The sequence below is a fragment of the Diabrotica virgifera genome, chromosome 1 (assembly GCF_917563875.1).
Source record: "Diabrotica virgifera virgifera chromosome 1, PGI_DIABVI_V3a".
NCBI lineage: Eukaryota > Metazoa > Arthropoda > Insecta > Coleoptera > Chrysomelidae > Diabrotica > Diabrotica virgifera.
The window spans coordinates 258,022,905-258,037,568 of NC_065443.1; the positions used below are offsets into that span (position 1 = coordinate 258,022,905).

Genomic DNA, 14,664 nt, shown 5'->3' on the forward strand with positions numbered 1-14,664 from the left:
CTAAAGAACCTATGTTTTCATTTCTTTATTATTTGTATGTATTTCTTATCCACTTTTCTTTATTTCATAAGTATGTAGTTACTTTGTGTTTATTATATTCAATATGAATGCAAACAATTGATTTTTTAATACAATGAACATAAATTACATAAGTTACATAAATTACATCTGGTTTGTAATTTTTGGGTAATTTTACACGTGTAACTTACAATTTCTGAAATTACACGTAATTTCACATCGCTACTTACACCTTATTACTATTAATCCATATCATGTATTCCTTTTTTTGTTCTTCAGTTTTACTACATCCTTCCTGGCTATTGGCATTTGAACACTTCAACAAAAAAAAATTATAGACATTAATTTCAATCCTATTCTTTAATTAATGTATGGTATTATATTATATCTCTGTTTTTGTAGTCTAAAAACAATCATACAAACAAATATTTGCATATTATACATATAATAATTACATACAATTGAACACATCTAAGATGAACGGAATTATCAATCAGTAGCCTCCGTCCTCCATAAATACTGAAATGACTGAAAAAAATGAAAATATTATTTTTTAAAGTCTACTGTCCTTGAGTGACTTACTGAAATTTGAATTGCCCGCCAAAAGTGACATTTCTGTCAGCCAAAATTTGGCAACACTGTATTCCATCAGAGCGAGTTTTAGCCGCAGCTATGAAAAGCCCTATACATACGTCATACGTCAGAATCTGTCTAAATCCTGACCCACTACTTTGCGCTGTGTAATTTGGGTTGCCTATATAAACTTGAATCGGCGAAATGGGCCTTTGAGGTATTTAAAAAATATTACATACAAATAGAACTTTGAATAAAATATAAATGGGAAAATTATTAATTTATAGATATTACAAAGAAAAGGTATCTAAATGGTTTTCGAGCAAGTCATGCTGAAGGAAAGAATTTTATAAATTATAAATAATAAAATTTTGCTTTATAAAAATTCACATTGTAAAGGCATGGATAAATTAAATTATGTAGGTAGTACCTTTTTAGATGTACTTAAAAATAAAACTGAAAAGTTATTACTATAAAGATTGATCTGTGGCTATGCTTGACTTATTAAAACAACGATTAGATAATATAAAAAATCACAAAATTTAATTTAATCTAAATAACAAGTATTTAGGTATAGACTCAAAATTCAAAATCAATTGATGTAAAGTCACTTGAATGTCGGTGAAAAGCTAGGGCTGACGAAATTTAATGAGTTGTTTAAACTCTAGATTTAAATTGCGAAGCGCATTCAATAAACCATATGTGATTTGCTTATATGCTAATTATGTCATGTGTGAATGATCATAATATGTGACCGTTAAAATTGTTTTTTAGAAAAACGCTGAAAAGACTATTTAGTGATAATAAAAATCGATATTTACTGCAGTTACCTGATTATTAATTTTAAAATAGTATTGGATGTGGTAGAATGTAGACTCTTTGTATAATTACCAATTGAACAGTGAAGCTGTTAGATAAATTTTGCTCAAAAACGTTTTTAGGTACCTTTTCTTTGTAATATCTATAAATCAATAATTTCCCATTTCTTAGAAGTTTTCGAAATATGTAGGTACCTACCTACATTGCACACCGCAGCCATATGAACATTATTTATTAAATGAAGAATTAGATGAACTTTAAAATACTTATTTAGTTCAGTGAACCAGAAAAAAACACAAATTTTATTAAAGTGATATATATTTTTTAAATGGTATCATAATTATTAGGTACATGGTACATTGATTTGTATATTTGTAATAATAAACAGGCCCATTTCGCCGATTCAAATTTATATAGGCAACCCAAATTACACGGCACAGCTGCAAAGTAGTGGGTAGTGGGTCAGGATCTAGAATCATGCCCTGGAATCTTATATGAACAAACTGGGGAATTTCCCCCATCACTTTCACTACGGTCAGCTAATAAAGAGAAATGACAGCCTATCTCGCTCACGAAGACTTTAACCAATCATTTATGTTAACGTCATATCTGAATGTCACAAATAAAATAATCAAACGAGGCTTAACTCGGCAATGTCAATTCTGTCAAAAGTAATGACAATGAAAGTTAGTGGAAATAATTTTCCATTAGTTTACAGTTTTTATTGTATTATCTTTAACGATTTGTTCTTAGTAATTTCAATTTAAGTTGGTTCCTTATCCTTCGTTGATAAAGTGTAGTTTTGTTTTAGTTACGAAACGAAAGAAGTTTTGTGTTGTGTTAATAAAAAAACTGAACATGGTTTATTATTGTTGTGTACGGTTGTGTACAAATCATAGAAAAGTTAGAAAAATGCATAGATAGGTAAATAGTAATTAGTTTATAACTGTTTTATCTGAAACGAAACAACAAATAAATACACGTAGGTACCTATATTTACAAAAACATTGTCTAACTTTTTTTATATCCCTTTTCCTTACTAAATTTGACAGCAAAAATAACATATACATTTTGTAACTTGGGAATTCCGAATAAGTTATAAGTAGTACTTAGATATTATTTAAATAAAATACTTTAACAAGCTTTGTAAGTTCTGGTATTTTATTTTAATAATATAGGTGAGATTATTTCTCGTAAAATAAGAAGATATTTTAATTAGTAACAAAAGGGCCCGCAAGAGGCGCTGAACGGATGAAATTAATGCTTGTCCATTTAAATTTCCCGCCAAATGGTGATTAGTTAACACTACGGTCGCATGTGGCGAAAGGAACCAAATTTTTACAGTGAGTTGCCTATCTATCCGGTAAGCATATTTACAGATGCTTGCGTGTGTAGACACCAGGGTGTTGAAATCAGTTAGGGTTTGGAGAAACGGTACATTTACAGATGCTAGCACGTGATGACACCACGGTGTTGAAACCAGTTAGGGTTTGAAAAAACAGTACGTTTACAGACGCTAGCGTGTGTTGACACTAGGGTGTTGAAATCAGTTAGGGTTTGTAAAAACAGTACATTTACAAATACTAACAGATTTGGACACCAGAGTGTTGAAACCAGCTAGCTTTTTTAGTGGTTATACATGCATAGATGCTAACGGCTATTGACTTTGATTTTATATATCTACTGTTGTGGAAAAATATTTAAGTGATTTAGGTATTAATAAATAATTAAACGTTGTTGGGATATAAACAATAATATATTAACACAAAAAACAACATAAAAAATAATGTTGTTCTGAAGCTATGTGCTTGTGGCATTTTTATAATTAACTATTTAGATGGGAAATAAGCCACAATTAAATTAAAAAAAGATAATTTTATTAACGTTTCGACGCCCAAATCGGGTGTCGTTGTCAAAATACAAAATACGTACTACTAAATTAAACAAAAATGTTGTTGTTTAGTAAAAAATACTTTAAAATGTATAATATATGTATGAATTGCCAATATAAATGAGTCAGATTAAATTAAAATTACTAGTAGAATTTTTTACTAAGCAACAACATTTTTGTTTAATATACAGGGTGTTTGGTAAAGAATGGGCCATAGCTTAACCTCAGGTTCCTGAGGTTAAAATAGGCCGATTTAAGCTAACTTACCTTAGTACAAAGTTTATAATATCCGAGATACAGGGTGTCAAAGTTAAACTTTTTTTTTATTTATTATTGAATATTTCCTGACAGATATGAGATAACAACATGGAATTTGGTACGTGGGGTTTTTTTGGGTCGAGAAAACTAAATTTCCTACCAAAAATTATGTATTGCCCAAAGGGCGCCACATACGCCTTTCAGCACTTATTTATTACGTTAAAATTTTTTATCCCTCACTCTGTATAACTTTGACATTAAAATTTTTATTCTCCTATTAGTTTTACTTAAAAAAGCTATACTTCTTTCATCTCTCTAAACTCAACCGTTTTCGAGATAAACGCATTTTAAATCTGCGATACACCATCATTTTTAGCATAATATCATTGTAGTTACACCCGAAAAATAACTTAAAACCATAATAATTGTGCCAGTTCTCAAATGTATGGCATTGCATCGCAAATTCCATTTGAAGAAATTTGCTATACATTTGTGGATAATTTTATGGTTTTAAGTTATTTTTCTGGTGTAACTACAATGATATTATGCTAAAAATTATGTTGCACCGCAGATTTAAAATGCGTTTATCTCGTAAACGGTTGAGTTTAGGGAGATGAAAGAGGTATACCTTTTTTAAGTAAAACTAATAGGGGAATACACATTTTAATGTCAAAATTATACTGAGTGACGGATAAAAAAAAATGGAACGTATTAAATGAGTGCTGAAAGGCGTATGTGGCGCCCTCTGGGCAACACATAACTTTTGGTAGGGAATTTAGTTTTCTCGTCCCGAAAAACCCCCACATACTAAATTTCGTGTTGATATCTGATGCCTGTCAGGAAATATTCAATAATAAATAAAAAAAAGTTTAACTTTGACACCCTGTATCTCGGTTATTATAAACTTTGTATTAAGGTAAGTTAGCTTAAATCGGCCTATTTTAACCTCAGGAACCTGAGGTTAAGCTACGGCCCATTCTTTACCAAACACCCTGTAGTAGTATTTTTTATTTTGACAACGACACCCGATTTGGGCATCGAAACGTTAATAAAATTATTTTTTTCAATTTAATTGTGGCTTATTTCCCATCTAAATAGTTAATTATAAAAATTCCATAAGCAAATAGCTTCAGAACAACATTATTTTTTATGTTGTTCTTTTGTGTTAATATATTATTGTTTATATCCCAACAACGTTTAATTATTTACTAATACCTAAATCACTTAAATATTTTTCCACAGCAGTAGGTATATAAAATCAAAGTCAATAGCCGTTAGCATTTATGCATGTATATTAATTACTAAAAAAGCTAGCTGGATTCAACACTCTGGTGTCCAAATCTGCTAGTATTTGTGCCTGTACTGTTTTTCCAAACCCTAACTGATTTCAACACCCTAGTGTCAACACACGCTAGCGTCTGTAAACGTACTGTTTTTCCAAACCCTAACTGATTTCAACACCGTGGTGTCAACACGCGCTAGCATGTGTAAATGTACTTTTTTTCCAAACCCTAACTGATTTCAACACCCTGGTGTCTACACACGCAAGCATCTGTAAATATGCATCCGGTAATACTATATTATTTATCTATACTATGATCTAGAATCAAGTGGAACTAACGGTCAACTTAGTTTTAAATTTTATTTAAATAACATTTTGGTTTCGGTTATAAATATTATTTATAAATAACATTGTGATTATTATTATAAATAATTATTTGTTATATCCTAGAAAAGTGTGTTTCCTTATAGAATTTTTCACTTTTTGGGTATAAAATTAAAAATTATTGTTGGTGTATATTGGCGGGGAAACATGTGAACAACAAGGGAATACCTACCTAACCCTAACCCATATATAAATAATATGGTATATGCATAGATTTATAATACTCTATATATCTATGGGTATATGTATATAGGGTATAGATATGCCCTAACCCCTTTGAAGAAAACCAAGAAAAAGGTTAGTAACAAAAAAGTAAGTGCTATATTTTAAGGGAATATTTCAGAATAAACCGCAGGCATGTCCATGCCTCATGTGGTTTAGCTGATTACCAATTGCATATCTCTTTGGTTACTATACTAAAATCGCAATAAAGATGCACTAAAAATAAACAAACTAAGACACTTGAATGTTATGAGGAGTAAACCCAAATCATGATTTAAAAATTTATATACATTGTAAATTCCAAATCATGATTTACAACGTTTATACATTGTAAATCATGATTCGGGAGTGCTCCTCCTAACATTCAATGTGTCTTGGTTTGTTTATTTCTAGTGCATCTTTATTGTGATTTTAGTACAGTAGACTCCCTCTATAACCATTACTGAAATAACAGAATAATTACCTCGTTATAAGCCGATCTCGTTATACCAGACAACAATGATATTGTGCATACATATGAATATATAGTTTTTTAAGACATTTATGCCCGGTTGCACCAACAGATCTTAAGCTTAAGACGAGAATAACACAAGAATTAATATAGTATAATTATAATATATTATCATAAAAATATAATATAATAATAGATATAATTGATAATAAGGCAAGAATCGAAAATTACGGTGCAACGTAAATGACACCCAAGGAGGCCCCATCTATAAGTAGAGCTTAGCTAAGCTGGAGCTTAAGATCTGTTGGTGCAACCGGGCATTACTTCCTACATATAGTGAAGCCATTCCGAGCAATATAAGATGCTAAATATTGTTTGAATGGCACTTTTGACAAAGAGTCGGTCGGTAAACAGGACAAAGTTGGCAGGCGATGGAGTTTATTACATCACTGGCCTCGATAAGCACACAGATTTTAGTCATTTCTATTATATAGGATTATTAGGATATATTAGGCTATTTATTTATAGCCATCATAAAATTTCTATTATATAGGATTATTAGGATATATTAGGATAATTATTTATAGCCATCACCGTACCAACAACAGGTAAAGAAACATGTTCTTTGTCTAAAAAAGCAAGTATGCCTCATTATAAAGGGTTATAGTTCAATAGGAATTTCATGGGACACCTAATATACGGTGGTGATCAAATTATTAGAGCCACCTCAGAAAATTTTACTTTTTGTTTAATAATGGTATGTAATACGGTCGGGTCCGCCGAATAACGTTGTAACCGCCACATCACTTGTTTTTAAGAAATTGAAAAAAAAATTTTAAAATTATAACAATGGCAAACTTAAACATTTTAAGAGTTAGTAATAAAGTTTGTAAATACAAATTACAAACCATATTACTCATCCTTAAAATGTATAAACTCACCATTATCACAATTTTAAAACTTTTTCTTCGACTTCTCAAAAACGAACAATGTGGCACTCACAACGTTATTCAGCGGACCCATTCAATTGATTTTATACGGTCCATGGTTGCCTTTAAAACATTAGATATTGATGCAATTTTTCTGTTGAAGTGACTAGTGTTGAAAAATAAAGTTTTTGTTTGCGCTATTTTCCTTGGTGAGATGTCTTTGGCTTTTCCCATGATGTTCTGGTACCACTAGTGTAACGAACATGCAATGTTTTGCTAAATTCACAAAAAATAGTACAGGACTGTTAGAATATCACTAGAGAGCAATGGAAACTCTCAAAGTTTATTATAACTCTTAAACACCAAGAATACAAAATAATATGCACACAAGCTGCAAGCTAGGCTGGGCAGCACTGACAAACAATGACATCTTAGTCACCCATTGCCACTCCTGCTGTGTTGCCACTATTGCCAAACTATTTATTACACCTTAATAAAGTGTTATAAGATAATCAAATGAAAACAAAACAAACCCATTAATATGCTATACAGCTCAATTGCAGTAGAAAAAATGAAAGAATACCCATGAACGAACATATAAAACACGCTGTATTTTCCTGTCACTGTGTCATACAAAAAATTGGCCAGCGCAAGTACATGTAATAATTATTGTTACATGTACTTGCACTGGACAATTTTCTTTGTGACATGGTGACAGGAAAATACAGCGTGTTTTATATGTTCGTTCATGGGTATTCTTTCATTTTTCCGACTGTATATACTCTTTTTATAAAAAAAATTGAATTTTACTAGGTGGCTCTAATAATTTGATCACCCACTGTACCTCTTTATAAGTGAAACCTCGTAATACCTGTGTTCGTTATAGAGAGAGTATACTATACAGAGTGAGTCTGTAATTTGGAATAAATTCAATAATTCAAATACTAATTATTTTTTTGAAAAATGCTCAGACCAGTCAATCAGTATTTCAAATCGACATTTTTTACATACAATAATAATTTATTCAGGTTTCCCAATTTAGAGATATGACGTCATCATTGATTTTCTTAAATGGCAACACTGTCATTTTGATAGCTATTTTCATATAGGGTTTCTAAAGTTATACATAACTGCAAAATATCAAATTTTTGTTCCTTACCTTTTACAAGATAATATAACAAAGTTATGAAAAACAAGAGTCTGTAATTTGGAATAAATTTAGTAGTTCAAATACTAATTGTTTTTTTTAAATGCTCAGACCTGTCAATTAATATTTCAAATCGAAATTTTTTACATACAATAATAATGTATACAGTGTATATCCCAATTTAGAGATATGACTTCATCATTGATTTTTTTAAATGGCAACACTGTCATTTTGATAGCTATTTTGATAGGGTATGTAAAGTTATACATAATTGCAAAATATCAAATTTTTATTCGCTATGTATCATTTACAAGATAATAAAAAATAACAAAGTTATGAAAGACAAATAATCAAATAATTGAATTTAGTTATTTCAATCAAGCAAATGCTCATAATGTTGCCCATTGACTATTTGACAATATTCAATTCAATTATTTGACAATTCGTTTTGAACATTATGAGCATTTCCCTAATTGAAATAATTAAATTAAATTATTTGATTAAGTACTTGTTTTTCATAACTTTGTTAATTTTTATTATCTTGTAAATGGTAGGGAATAAAAATTTAATATTTTGCAGTTATGTATAACTTTACAGACCCTATCAAAATGACAGTGTTGCCATTTAAGAAAATCAACGGCGACGTCATATCTGTAAATTGGGACACCCTGTATACATTATTATTATATGTAACAAATTTCGATTTGAAATACTAATCGAGAGCTCTGAGCATTTTTCAAAAAAACAATTAGTATTTGAACTATTGAATTTAATCCAAATTACAGACACTTGTTTTTCATAACTTTGTTATTTTTTATTATCTTGTAAATGGTAGATAGGGAATAAAAATTTGATCTTTTGCAGTTATGTATAGCTTTACACACCCTATCAAAATGTAATAATTATTATTACATGTACTTGCGCTGGCCAATTTTTTGTGTGACACGGTGACAGGAAAATACAGCGTGTTTTATATGTTCGTTCATGGGTATTCTTTCATTTTTCCTACTGTAGGTACTTAGCTAGGTAAATGATATTTGTTAACAACAGAAATACGAACCACAGAAAAAGACAAATCTAATTTACAGTCATGCCTTTATTCCTCTTATGCGAGGCTGGCTTCTGTAATTAAACTTCTTCATAATTTTCTATCATGGGTCATATCAGTATCAATCCCCTTTCCCGTCATGCCTTGCCTAAAAATTAATAAAATTTGACATCTGATAGTTGCATCCTAGATTCTATACGATGCATAGCATTTTATAAAGAATCATTTTTTTCGTAAAACTGATAATAAAAAAGTTATCAATAGGTTCCAAGTTATGCAGACATACTGTATAAGAGCGCAAATTTTTTTTTAACATTGATTATTTTTTAAGCTTGTTATTATAGTTATTTTCCTAACAAGTGTAGAAAGTCATACTTTTCCGCACGCGACTGCAGTTTGCCGAACGACGCGAAGCTGGAGTTCGGCAAGCAGTCGAGTGCGGAAAAGAGACTTTCTGCAAGAGTTAGGAACAATATTTTTTCTACGAGTCTTTAAAAAATGATCAAATCTTAATCAATTAATTTAATTAATATGAAAATACATACACAAATTAATTCTTTGACATGGTTGTCAAAACCAAACTTTCAGCATAATTGGTTAGCATGACGACGATCTTGGTTTCCATGACGACGATTCAAAACCACTATTATTGTCTACTGATTTGACTTTCGAATATTATGTCAAAATAATTTTGTTTCATCGAATTGTCGCGTTAATTTCATTAAAACATGAACACAATAAGATACATTTGAAATAAATTAGTAAATAATATCTAAATATTAGTTTATTGCATGTATTATAATTATTTTAAGGCCATATTAAAATATCTAAATTCAGTGCGGAAAAGTAATGCAGAAAAGTAAAACTTTCTAAACTAAAACGCGTGCGCGAAAGTAGACATTTTTGTACGCTCGTAGAAAATAGTTATTTTTCTACAACCACTATTCAAAGTGCACTTTTCTGCACGGTTTTATGTTAGCAAAGTTGATATTTTCTCACAGTATAAGATATTTGACATTAGTGTGCAGAAAAGTGACGTTTCTGTGCCGCAAAGTGACGTTTCTGTGTCGCAAAGTTCTTTTCTGCACAGTTGACTACCTCATTCTGAGTAACGTTATATTCTGTTTACATCCGTGGACTACCGCATTCTGAGTAACGTTATATTCTGTTTACATCCGTGGTTAAACTTTAGACAAATATATAACCTATAAGACAATTATTATATTTAACTATAGCATAGAAACTAAATTATGGATGTTACAACTGTTTTATTTTACAATTTTATTCTTATTAAACATTGTATAATTATCAAATAACCAATAAGGATTTAGCAACCTGTGCAAGAGACGTCGAATGAAGTAAGTTTTGTGTAAATCCGTGACTGCATAAATATAATATTGTCAATAATGTGTAATAATTGTTTAAATTTAAACAAATTAAGGCAGTGCATTAATTTTTTAACTGATTTCTGTGCAATTTATTTAGGTATAAGGAATTTAAATTGATTAGTAGGTATTAATTAAATACAGTTTAAAATCTAACAATAAAACACGGAAAACGTTTGTTTTCTATACTTCCACAAAATTTATTATATCTAAGTGACTACAGCTGTTTCGGCGGAGTGCCTTTCTCAAGTAATATAGTTTACAATGTGTTTGCCTTTTTAAGTCTTCAACTGAAGAGGTTGAGGAGTGGGGAGCTGTTTGTCTCGAGTTGGTCATTCAGAATTATATCTGTATTTTTCAGTTTATTAATTTCCATAGATTCTAAAAAAGATAGCTTAAGGCCTTTATTTTGAATATGTAGAATTTGAAACTCTTCATTGAAAGAATGATTATGATCTAGAAGGTGAAGTGCGTATGTAGAAGTGTCTGTTTTTCTATTGTTGAATGCCCTTTTGTGTTCTGCTATCCGTTTGTCAAAAGTTCTGCCAGTTTGACCGATGTACGTTTTCGGACAGTCACCACAAGTTAGTTTGTACACACCACTCTGTAGTTGCTTTCTCTTTCGGCTTTTATTGTTCTTAATGTATTTGCTTAAGTTGTTGTTAGTTCTGAAAGCTGGTGTTATTCCTTTCTTTTTTATGTATCTGGCTATTGTTGTTGTTATCTTGCCAGTATATGTGAGAGAGCAGAAGGTACTGGGTTCTTTCTGTGGTGGTGGATACACTAATTTCAGGGCTTTCTTATGGAGTTTTTGGTTTAAAATTTTGTTAACTGTTTGTTCGTTATAGCCGTTGTTTACTGCTATTTGTTTAATGATGTTTAGTTCTATTTCGAAGTTATTTTTTGTCATGGGAATTTCTGTCAATCTATGTATCATGCTATGGCAGGCTGCTAATTTGTGTTGTGTAGGATGGGATGATGAATTGTGTATAGTTGTGTCAGTATGGGTAGGTTTATGATATACGGAGAACTCATGTTTGTTGTGTAGTCTGGATGTAACGATTTCCAGACTACACAACAAACATGAGTTCTCCGTATATCATAAACCTACCCATACTGACACAACTATACACAATTCATCATCCCATCCTACACAACACAAATTAGCAGCCTACCATAGCATGATACATAGATTGACAGAAATTCCCATGACAAAAAATAACTTCGAAATAGAACTAAACATCATTAAACAAATAGCAGTAAACAACGGCTATAACGAACAAACAGTTAACAAAATTTTAAACCAAAAACTCCATAAGAAAGCCCTGAAATTAGTGTATCCACCACCACAGAAAGAACCCAGTACCTTCTGCTCTCTCACATATACTGGCAAGATAACAACAACAATAGCCAGATACATAAAAAAGAAAGGAATAACACCAGCTTTCAGAACTAACAACAACTTAAGCAAATACATTAAGAACAATAAAAGCCGAAAGAGAAAGCAACTACAGAGTGGTGTGTACAAACTAACTTGTGGTGACTGTCCGAAAACGTACATCGGTCAAACTGGCAGAACTTTTGACAAACGGATAGCAGAACACAAAAGGGCATTCAACAATAGAAAAACAGACACTTCTACATACGCACTTCACCTTCTAGATCATAATCATTCTTTCAATGAAGAGTTTCAAATTCTACATATTCAAAATAAAGGCCTTAAGCTATCTTTTTTAGAATCTATGGAAATTAATAAACTGAAAAATACAGATATAATTCTGAATGACCAACTCGAGACAAACAGCTCCCCACTCCTCAACCTCTTCAGTTGAAGACTTAAAAAGGCAAACACATTGTAAACTATATTACTTGAGAAAGGCACTCCGCCGAAACAGCTGTAGTCACTTAGATATAATAAATTTTGTGGAAGTATAGAAAACAAACGTTTTCCGTGTTTTATTGTTAGATAAAATGAACTTCCATCAAGTAACGGTCGAATCCATCAATTATTTACAGTTTAAAATTTATCACATAGGTACCTATTATAATTAATCGTCGTTTGGAAATTGTGATTTTTATTTTTAGGAAAAACTGTGCTTGTAGAAAAAGTATAGTGTGAAACACGTGCAGAAAGATAATTTCTCACTCGTTTGAATTGCGGCACTCGCTTGCGCTCGTACCGCAACTTTTCAAACTCGTGAGAAATTAGTATCTTTCTGCACTTGTTGCACAATATACTATTTCCTAACAAGTGCATAAAGTCATACTTTTCCGCACGAGACTGCAGTTTGCCGAACGACGCGAAGCGGGAGTTCGGCAAGCAGTCGAGTGCGGAAAAGAGACTTTTTGCAAGAGTTAGGAACAATATTTTTTCTACGAGTCTTTAAAAAATGATCAAATCTTAATCAATTAATTTAATTAATATGAAAATACATACACAAATTAATTCTTTGACAAGGTTGTCAAAACCAAATTTTCAATATAATTAGTTAGCATGACGACGATCTTGGTTTCCATGACGATGATTCAAAACGACTGTTATTGTCTACCGATTTGACTTTCGAATATTATGTCAAAATAATTTTATTTCATCGAATTGTCGCGTTAATTTCATTAAAACAGGAACACAATAAGATACATTTGAAATAAAATACTAAATAATATCTAAATATTAGTTTATTGCATGTATTAGAATTATTTTAAGCCCATATTAAAATATCTACACGCGTGCGGAAAAGTAAAACGCGTGCGGAAAAGTAAAACTTTCTAAACTAAAACACGTGCGCGAGAGTAGAAATTTTTGCACGCCCGTAGAAAAAATGTATTTTAGGTAAGTTGTACAGAAAAAAGTTTTGATGACTTTGTAGCAACATTTTTTTTAACTGATATTTTTTCAGTTTTTGTATTACATTTTTCTCTCTTTTTTAATTTTCTCAAAAAGAAAAGTTGTTTATTTAATTTCTAAAGTAAAATAATTTAGTTCATTTTAAAGATTACCTCTCAAGCTTTAAAATTATACAATAATTATTACAATATATCTGTTCAAACTTAAGCAATACCCTCTTAAAGTGGTAGTAATTCTGTAAAGCTATGCAGTTTTTTCAAAAACTGCATTTTTTAAAACGCCATATCATTTGAATTAAATTTTTGAGATTTTTTTTGAATGAAAAATCATTTAGTAAGATGTTTGAAAGGTAAGTTGTGCAAATTTGAGAGTTTTATATTAGTACGGGATCCGAATAGGAGGTCAAAGTGTACCCATCTGCTTGCCGGATGAAACATTTTTTTTATTAAATTTCATACATAGACAAACACGACCGGCATGAGTTGCCTATCTATCCTTAAGGGGGGCCGTAGGGGTTGAAATCAATATTTCAAGCACATTTTTTTTTTGAAAGTATGGTAGAATTATTTTATTTTTAAATTAAATAGGCATATTCAGTACAATTCATAGATTACTCAAGAAAAAATTCAAGAAAAAATACTGAAAAATAAGCCAACGGTGACAAATTTTTAAAAGACACCTCAAAATATAATGAATTTTGTGGTGCACATCAGAACGCATCATTGGATCATGGTAAACAAAAAATTCAAAAAGATTTTATTAGTCTATGAGTTGCTCGAGGTAATGCTGTCCAGTTTTTTAAATTTTATCTAATTTTGACTTTTTGATATTACTCAGAAGTCAAAACAACGAATTTTTTGCAAAAAAAACGGTGAAAATTAACATATTTATTATTGTTAAACAAAAACATAAGCATACAACAAAAAATATCTCGACAGCATTACCTCAAGGAATGTCTAAAGAAAATATATACAAAATTCCAAGTGGGTCGGTCAAGTAGTTTTTGAGTTACAATGTCTTAAACTACAGGCCCATGTCCAAAATGGATGGGTCATATGAACCACAAGGTGACGTATATAGGACGATATAAGAGCATAAAATAATAAGACTCAGCACTATGCCGTCACTTGTAAGCAGTCCAACTGAGTGCTGGTGAGAATTCAAAAGTGCAGGTAGAGTGGGTAAATTTTGGTCATATATTTTTGTACGGCATTTTTACCATCGATAGATCCATGAAAAATAATAAGAAAGCGCGCAGTGCCGTACAAAAATGGCGAGCCACAAAGTTGGTAAATTTTTTTGATTTTCTGACAATTTCCAGTGTAAATTTGGTCATTTGATTCTGTACGGCATCAGTTTCATACTGTTTTAATACAACTTCTAATCCATTATTCCGCAACGCCGTACAAAAA

General features: G+C 30.9%; 1 protein-coding gene across 1 annotated transcript in view; it reads left to right on the forward strand.

Moving 5' to 3' along the window:
* Positions 1-5,231: 5,231 nt before the first annotated feature.
* The window catches only part of LOC126883652 (zinc finger protein 845-like), a 64,864-nt gene continuing 55,431 nt past the window's right edge, over positions 5,232-14,664 (forward strand). Inside the window, exon 1 of the mRNA XM_050649309.1 lies at positions 5,232-5,522. The gene's annotated coding sequence lies outside the window, so the exon portion shown is untranslated. The remainder of the gene's footprint in view (positions 5,523-14,664) is intronic.